The sequence below is a fragment of the Schistocerca americana genome, chromosome 9 (assembly GCF_021461395.2).
Source record: "Schistocerca americana isolate TAMUIC-IGC-003095 chromosome 9, iqSchAmer2.1, whole genome shotgun sequence".
NCBI lineage: Eukaryota > Metazoa > Arthropoda > Insecta > Orthoptera > Acrididae > Schistocerca > Schistocerca americana.
In genome coordinates, this window is record NC_060127.1 from 166,569,075 (window position 1) to 166,577,847 (window position 8,773).

Genomic DNA, 8,773 nt, shown 5'->3' on the forward strand with positions numbered 1-8,773 from the left:
CTTAGAGTAGAAGTAGAACTAAAAATAACTATTAGCATTTCACTGGAAGACTCAAAATTATTTGACCAGTTTTGTTTTCTGGATGCTATAGTGCAGACACTATAACATGAAAACTGGCCACAACTGGAAACAAATGAGAACTTTCACCACTCAACAGGCGAGAAGAAGTGTGGGGGAACAAACGCCACTTCCCCCTCACAGGGCTAACAGCATATACCTTTGTTCTGTCCTTCTGTGAAAACAGAGCTGACACAGAGATTACCGATCTCTTGTGACATGATGGGGCATGTTCTTGCATTCTGTGCTGGAACAAGATTAGTGTTCACTTATTTCACAAAGCAGAGCAGAACACACAAAGCATTTAGTAACTTCTGTTGCACAGTTGCATGCTGAGATTGACATTTTTACAAATGAGGCAGTTCGTACCTGACCTCTACAAGTATCCTGCGTTATGCGAGCATAGCTACCCCCCCCCCCCCCCCCCGCCCCCTTCCTCCCACTCCCACTTACACACACAAAAAAATAAATAAAGAAATAAATCAAAAATTCTGAAACTGACGAATTGAAGTGTCCACATAAGTAACAACAGGAGGTACCAGACATAAAAAATGCTCGGTCATACAGCCAAGTCCTACATTGCCAGCTATGGTATGTGTCATTTGACTGCACACAACTGTCCTGGCACCATACCATGACTTACGAATCCATTCATGCCTAGTGCACTCTTCATTTTGCAAATGTGTTCTTATGCACATGCTTTTTCCAAATTAGGCTTCACCAGGTGTAGGGTATACCAGTCACTGAAAAGTGGAGGAAATAATGCTGTTTCAAACTATTTCAGATAAAATAGTTCATCTGGATAGAATTCGCCATGAAATAGCATTTAGTAGGTAATATAACTTTTCACATCTTGAGGCGTGATTTGCATCTGTATTCACATTTATCACAGGTGCTAATTTTTTAAGTCTTTAGTAATATTTGAAACTGCATTCACTATAAATAAAAATCAAGTAAATTTTGACAGCTGTAAGCAGAAATGGACTATATTAAACAGTTTATGTTATTGTTATATTTGGATTTCTATTTGTTGACTGTAATATTTACAGTGATCCTTCTTTGTTTCAGGTTTGACCAGTTGTCACAGTTACAGTGTGTCAGCTGTACCGTTTCAAAATTTAACGTTTCTGTTCTAAGTGTACCTGTTCTGTACACGCACCAACAGCTGCGTGTGCACTCGACAGAATGTTGTCACGGATTGGCAAACCCGTCTTGCTTTTAACAACTATATAAAATTTATTTTTTTACTGTGTAAATGAAAAACATCCTGGGATTATGTAATAGGTTAATGTTTTCTATTGGTCTTCGTACAGTCTCTCTCGTAGTCAGATAATGGATTTAAGACTGACATAGTTTAATTGAGATTACAGGTATTATTATAGTTTCTTTATCTGCCAATGTTTGAAAGCATTTCTGCAGGGAGCGTGTCGTGTAATCACTGGAACCGCAGTTGTGCTTTGCAAAAACTTCAAGACTAAGTGGTGGAGAGGCAGTTGTGAGTGCAAGAAAATAAAGAGAAGCTCTGCTGTTTAGTGAATATAGCGTGTTTCATATTTCTTGTGCTTCTGGACCTTGGGAGTGGATAGAAATTTATTTTTGGTTGTGTTTCAATGCAGATGTTTTAGTATGTTAGCAGAGGAGATCTTTATGTGCAAGAATATATTATTTTTTGATAATGAATTGTGTGACACCTGGCCAATTCTGCATCTCACTCTTAACACCAGATCCGCTTCCCTTACTCCATCCAAAACTATCACTATCATTATACCCTCCCCCCCTCCCCTCCTCTCTCTCTCTCTCTCTCTCTCTCTCTCTCTCTCTCTCTCTCTCTCACTCACTTACACCCCCACCCTCACCCCCACTCCCCTCTGCCCCCATGGATAAACTTTGTAGTCCATTGTATTCATTCTTACTGGATTCTCTTTTGCCAGAAGAGAGATACAATAGGAAATGGTATTGATAATTAATGATAAGAAGCATTTACATGTGTTCTACTGTGTTACTGTTTGTAATACAAAAATATTTGCCTTTCATTTGCCGTTGATATTGACAAACTAGAGAAAATAAGTCCGGGAGTGTATGATGGCATTGTATAATTTGTTGTTACATAAGTGACCAAAAGTTAAATGGGTAATTATGTGTAGGCAGTTAAACGTTCATCTGTATATACTGTAAAATAAGTACTTGAGGTTATAGAGCACTGATTATGGATCTCAGTAATCATTTTTGGCCTAAACCATTGCATGACATTCATCTCAGATTGTTCCAAACTGTTGTGATGGCCATTCTGAATTTTCTCCTTGTCATCCCCACTTCCAGTATCAGATAAGCCAAGACTCCTGCAACATTGATATTTTTCATTTGGACAAGCCCAAAATATATTTGTTGGTTTTTCAGAAGCATATTTTTATATTTCTCTGTACCATTGTAGGTTGTTAAATAATATTACAATTAATAATATATTATGCTTAGGACAACAAATTGATGACCTTCCTTCAAGTTGATGCAGATCTTTTATTGGTACATTTAGTGTTGCTGTGTGTCACTAAAATGTGCTTTGCTATAGGAAAAAGAAATACAAATGTTTTGCATTTTATTGTAAGTTTTTGGATCATCTTGTCTTCCTCAGTTTCTAAAGCAAATGCCTTTAAAATTTTCACAATTTTTTATACTGAATATTCCATGTATTGCATTTACCTCGGTTTATAGCCACAGTGCCTCTGATGGTGAATGGAGCTGTGTAAATATTGTGTAAACAGAAACAATGACTTTTTTGCTTTGTTTGTAACTGTACAACTGGTGTGAAACTCAGCATCCCAAATGGCTGCTGGGGATTTCATCAGGGCCAAAGTTTCAAGTATCAGGAAAATGGGGGTCGATCAGTAACAACTGTTCCATGATGTGATGTGCCATTTTCAATGGAGTGACTATTGATTATATTTATAAATACTTTGTACTGTTTAGTGATGGTTGCTTGAATGTGACACAGTGTGGCAAAAATGATTTCACTGTGTTTGTTTCAAATAAAGTCCTTGTTTTCCTTTTTTGCAATAAATTGGTGACAGTTGTTTGGAGAGCATAATTTACAGGGTTAGAAATTGTTGTATAAACAATCACTGTTATTGCACAGAGTGAAGACAACCTCATTAAACTAAACACATTATTGTCCACATTTTCACCTCTATTTTGTGGGCCACTGCAATATTAATGCGTTGAGTTTTGTACGCATCAGAATTTATTTATTTACACCAGTTGCAAAGCACTCCTTTTTTCTGTTGGGCACAATATGTTACGTAGTTTAAATGGGAGAAATCTAAAAATTCAGCCATTAATTTCAGTTATCTGTTAATTGTAAATGATGTGTGGTGTCCACTTTCTTTTCAAGTTAATTCTTTGTGTCATTGTTGTATTTCCTATACCTAAGATGTGTGGGAGATACAGATATTTTGTAAGTGCTTCATCATAATATTTTGCTCAAGTTCTTTTTTTGTTGAACTGCAGTGGAAATCTTACCTAAGAGATCATCTAACAACCCATTCCTGTAGATGTATAATGTTATTTTTTGATGCCAGTTTTTTTCAGTTACAAAAGGTTAATAGCAGATATGTCATCTAAAATATAATCAAATTTAAAATAAATCAGCAAACCCGTTGTTGAAGGGGGGTAAGAATCCATCTTACCTTGGGATAGTTTGGAATAGTTTTCAACTTCCTGAAGGGAATTTCTGCTGCAGTTCGGTAGGTAGCAATCTTAACCACATAGATGGATTTACAGCAGTGCAAGTGAAATTTATCTTTGAGGAAATACTAAAACATTTATATTCAGTGTGTCTGCACTTGTCACTGCTGAAGATCTTTCAAGGGGCTCCATAAAAGAATTACCAAGCTCTCTCGGCAGTTGTCAGTTGATGTTATACTAAACCCATTGTTACTGTCCTGTTTGCATGAGTGGGCTTTGAATTGAGCTGTTACTGTGATATGCCTCAACCCTAGAATTTATTGCTTTTGTTATTAGAAAAATTATTTGAAACTAGATTGCCAGCCAGGGTGGCCGAGAGGTTCTAGGCACTACAGTCTGGAACCGTGTGACTGCTACAGTCGTAGGTTCAAATCCTGCCTGGGGCATGGATGTGTGTGATGTCCTTAGGTTAGTTAGGTTTAAGTAGTTCTAAGTTCTAGGGGACTGAAGACCTCAGAAGTTAAGTCCCATAGTGCTTAGAGCCATTTGAAACTTAATTAGACTAGTATGACAGCTTTTTTTTTTTTTACAGACACTCCGAAAATATGACACCAAATATAGTGTTTCAGCTTTATCAGCATTTCTGCTGAGACTTATTGCACAATATTTTATTGACGTTATAAACAAAGGAAAGTTGGCTGAGGAACTTTTGTGAAATACTTTTAATAATGATCCTCTTATCATGTGGAATGATATAATGTATGTTATTTTTAATTTTTTTGTATATGAATGGTTGTGTATCCATTTCCTTGTGTGATAAGGATAACAATTTGTGTATGCCATTTTATTTTACTTTAAAGTGTGTGTGTGTGTGTGTGTGTGTGTGTGTGTGTGTGAGAGAGAGAGAGAGAGAGAGAGAGAGAGAGAGAGAGAGAGAGAGAGAGATTAAAGGTCTTTTTTTAACTTATTTATTGAAGTGGGTGCTGTGTATTATATACACACATTATGAACGGAGATGTGTTTTAGGAGAAACATAGTGTATATGAATGAAAGTGTATGTAACTAGTTTTTTATACTTGATACGGTAATAATTTGTATATGGAGAACAATTTTTCACAGGATGCCTTAACTGTCAGACTGAATACTAAATATTAAATGACTTAAAAAAGATTCCTTTTTATACCATTGCATATTAGACAGTTGAATAGTATACGTGAAAGAATACATTTAAAAGTTGTATAGTATTTTGAACTGTTATTTATGGCTGTGTAAAAACAAAGTCTCCAAGAGGAGCTGTATAAAGATCTTGGCGATTGTATTGTCCAGCTTTTCATAAACTGCATATGTTCGATGTTGTCACATAAACAAAATAATAATGCCTTGTGTGAGAATATGTACAGAATGGAATTGCTTTTCAATTTGTATATAACAATAATACTAATTACACTACATGGAAATTCCTGTATTCTATGCTGTTAACAGTTCCCTTCTTGTGTCACACTAACAGAAAAATTCAAACACTTCTGCAATCTTGTACTGTCATTATGTCACTGCATTTGGTCATGTAATTTTTTTAGGTCTTTTCAAAAAGGACCTTTTCCAGGCCATTTGATGGCAGTTGAATAGTAATCAAGACTACAAAATTTATGATTACACGTTACTGTTCCTTATATTCATATTTTCTGTGAAATATCTACCTCATGCATTGATTATTTTCACTGCTTAAGTGACTTCTTTCAAATCATAAATTGAAATAAAGATAGTGTATGGAAAATTTTATTTTGGCATAAACATTGCCTTTTTAATAACACTTGTAACTTCCAGAGGGATCGTGGGTGTATTGTTTCAAGGTTTATTTGATAGTTTGAGGAATACACAATCATAAATGGTAAATTTTTATTTGGTTGCTTTGTATTGTTACATCTCTTTAAACGTAAATTTTCTTCTTTTCTCCTATTCAGCACAGATCTCAAAACTTGTAGCATACTGTATGAATTTGTGCCTCATCATAATCTGGTAAATCTATTTAACTCCTGTTTTCAGTGTGTTTTGTTACTTTATGATCTCTGATGTTCACAGGCTGAGAAGTAAGAGGCAGCTTGAGCCAGAGTATACCATTGATATATAATGGGAGTAACTTTTCACTAAATTACATAGTTTTGATTTTACTATCCAATTCCAGTTTCATAACTGTCTTCAGTAACTCTTTCTTGGCTGTCCATATGATGTACAAGCTCATTTTTCTTGTTTACAATGGTTCCTAATTCATCTAACAACAGATTTTCACACAACTTCCATTTTTCCTTTTTCTGACAGTCTTCAGTGACCAGTACACTGTGAACTACTCTGTTTGATAGCTGAAATATTCCTTCTAAACCATGCTCTTTGTCAAGGATATTCAGCTGCAAATGTCTCAGCAATGCATTTATTTGTTGACTATGTGAACATTTACACATAAACATGTCTTCTGTCCTCCTATAATTACCACTTCCGTTACCTTTCATATATTTTTTAAAGCAGTTCAGCCTGTTTATGTATTTTTTTTCTGCTCTCATTCGAAGGTTTCTTGTTAATTTTGGCTGTAGTTGTTTATATTATCAGTAGTCTCTAAAATCTTTGTGGGGCTTCTTGTTGGGCTCAACTATTATGCTCAACTTTATGTTCTAGCGATAGTACTGGAGATGATGCTTTTATTCTCTTCAAGGATCATGACAAGACATTCTGGTCACCAGACTTTTCCATTCTGCCTGGAAGTTCTACTGTCACTAACATTTGTGACTTTACTTCTTAACTCACTTGGCAAAGTAGGAACAACACCTGCCCTCACTTCAGCAGTAAGGTTTTGCACACTGTCTGGTAACTGTTGCTGCCTCTCCTCTTCATCCTGTACTGGTTACTGAAATGCTAGTTTTATTTAAGTCTCATGAATTATTACTCCTCTCTCTATTAAAGTTGCCCTTAGTAGGAAACCATACTTTTCAAATTATGCTCTTTGAGTTGACAAGAATTTTCTCTTTGACCTCTCTTAATGATGTTTGAGATTTTTATGAATTGTCTCTAGAGTCACTGGACATGAACAGTAATCAGAGCCTGAATAAAGAGTTCTGCCAATCCATCTTTGGTTGAAAGAACCACACTTTTGCTGCCTTAATTTTCACCGATTCTTTCTAAATAAACTGAAGCACGTGTGAAACAAATGCACACTCAGAAGTTACACAGAAATAATCATTCAACCTGTGAGCCATCTTGACCACGCTAGAGATAAAACTTTAAATTTCTGCACACTGTATGGAGTCACACTTGCACAGCCATTTAAAATATAATAAATTAACTACCAACAGTATCAGATCACCCACAAATACAGCATTTCTCTTTGTTTGTTGTGCCCACTGTTTCACAGCACGTGAAACATAACGTTAGGGTGTAAACTTCTGCTTCTACATTCATATTTTATAAGCTCTCAAAGACTGTGTTTGCATCTCTGTCCACATCTATATCCTGCAAACCTCTGGGAAGTGCATGGCAAGTATTATATATGTATGTCACTACCCTGTTGTGTTTGTGAATGTGTGTTTACATTCATACATATCCTAATATCTCTGATTTTAAAATTTTGTAGATGAGACTACCATATTCTCACAGTTAGATCCAAAGACTTTTCCAGTTGTCATTGTGGACGATAGCTCACATAGTCGATTAAGTGTGCTTCTGCCTAGATTTGAATATTGTTGGCAGCATTAAAGAATATCCTTTAAGAGCTTGATGTTTCTGGACAATTGCAAAATGCCTGAAACAAGTGGAAGTCCCTTGTAAATTGACAGTTCAGTAATTGAGTGACTCTCATTTTGAAGTCCTCTTAACCTGCACTTGTATCATGAGATTCACATTTGTACGTTTGCGCTGACTGTTTTGCCTTATCTGCCCTGGTTCTTTCATACATAATGAAGTAGCATTTCCCCACTCAGCAAAATTTTCACACTAAAGGAAGAGAGGAGGAGGAGGAGGAGGAAGAAGAAGAAATGGATTTTCTTGTCTCAGATGTCTTTTGTGGCCAAGCTTTACACAGTCACTGCATAGGTATTGTTCCCATCACTGGATGTGAGCTCTCTGTCCCAACTGAAATAGTTCTCAAGTTTAACTTGCCTTCTAAAAGTCTGCTGCTGAACTGAAATCGAGTAGCTCATTTACTGCTCTGTTCATTCTTCAAAGAAGACACATTTCATAGCAAAGAAATCTGTCATCACGGCACGTACGCCCATACACAGGGGCAAGTGGGATCCCCACGTTCCTCCCTGCCTCTCAGAGAAAGGAAAAAATATAGTGAAGTGAGGTCTTTTTCTTTCAGGAAATTGATTTCAAAGTCAGTATTACATAGTTTTTTAACAACCTTGGAACTGGATCTTTTTTGTGGATACTTATAAGTCACCATTTGTGTTCCAAAGTATAGAAAATACTCCATACCACCAGGTCTTGGATCCCCCTATGAACTCTCGTAAGAACACCCTTGCATTGTGGGATTGTGCTGGGTTTCCCGTTAGGCATACCTATAGGTGAGTCACGCCCACTAATTAATGCCTTACACTGCCTTTGTTACCCTGATAGCCAACTCCAAGTTTTTCTCATTCTTTCAGCTTCCCTTTCTTTTCTCACAGTAATCTGTGCTTCACCTTTCATTTTGCCGTTCATCGCCTTCAGTGACATTCACGTTACCCTTAACCATTTCTCGTCTACCGTTTGTCTTTAGATACGATAACCGTTCGAGCCGGTAGTTCCTGTGTTCGCACTTAGACTGGCTGGAGGTATGGGAATTTGGAATTTTATTTTAACTTACTCTAGTGCAGGAATTATTTGATGAAAATTAGTGCAGTTTTTGAGAATTGTTAATAACAAGAATCTGTTACATTTGAAATGTGCATATTCATTTTGAATGACCTTTTAGTCTGTTATTCCTTGAAGCAATCTTTGAAACAAATTTCTATGCCACAATCTTATCCCATGAGTTTCTAGCAGATCCACTAGGAAAGAGTGCCTGAAATTT

General features: G+C 36.3%; 1 protein-coding gene across 1 annotated transcript in view; it reads left to right on the top strand.

Moving 5' to 3' along the window:
- LOC124551265 (pecanex-like protein 1) overlaps positions 1-1,836 on the top strand; it is a 292,683-nt gene extending 290,847 nt beyond the window's left edge. The window contains exon 36 of the mRNA XM_047126263.1: positions 1,126-1,836. The gene's annotated coding sequence lies outside the window, so the exon portion shown is untranslated. The remainder of the gene's footprint in view (positions 1-1,125) is intronic.
- Positions 1,837-8,773: the final 6,937 nt, after the last annotated feature.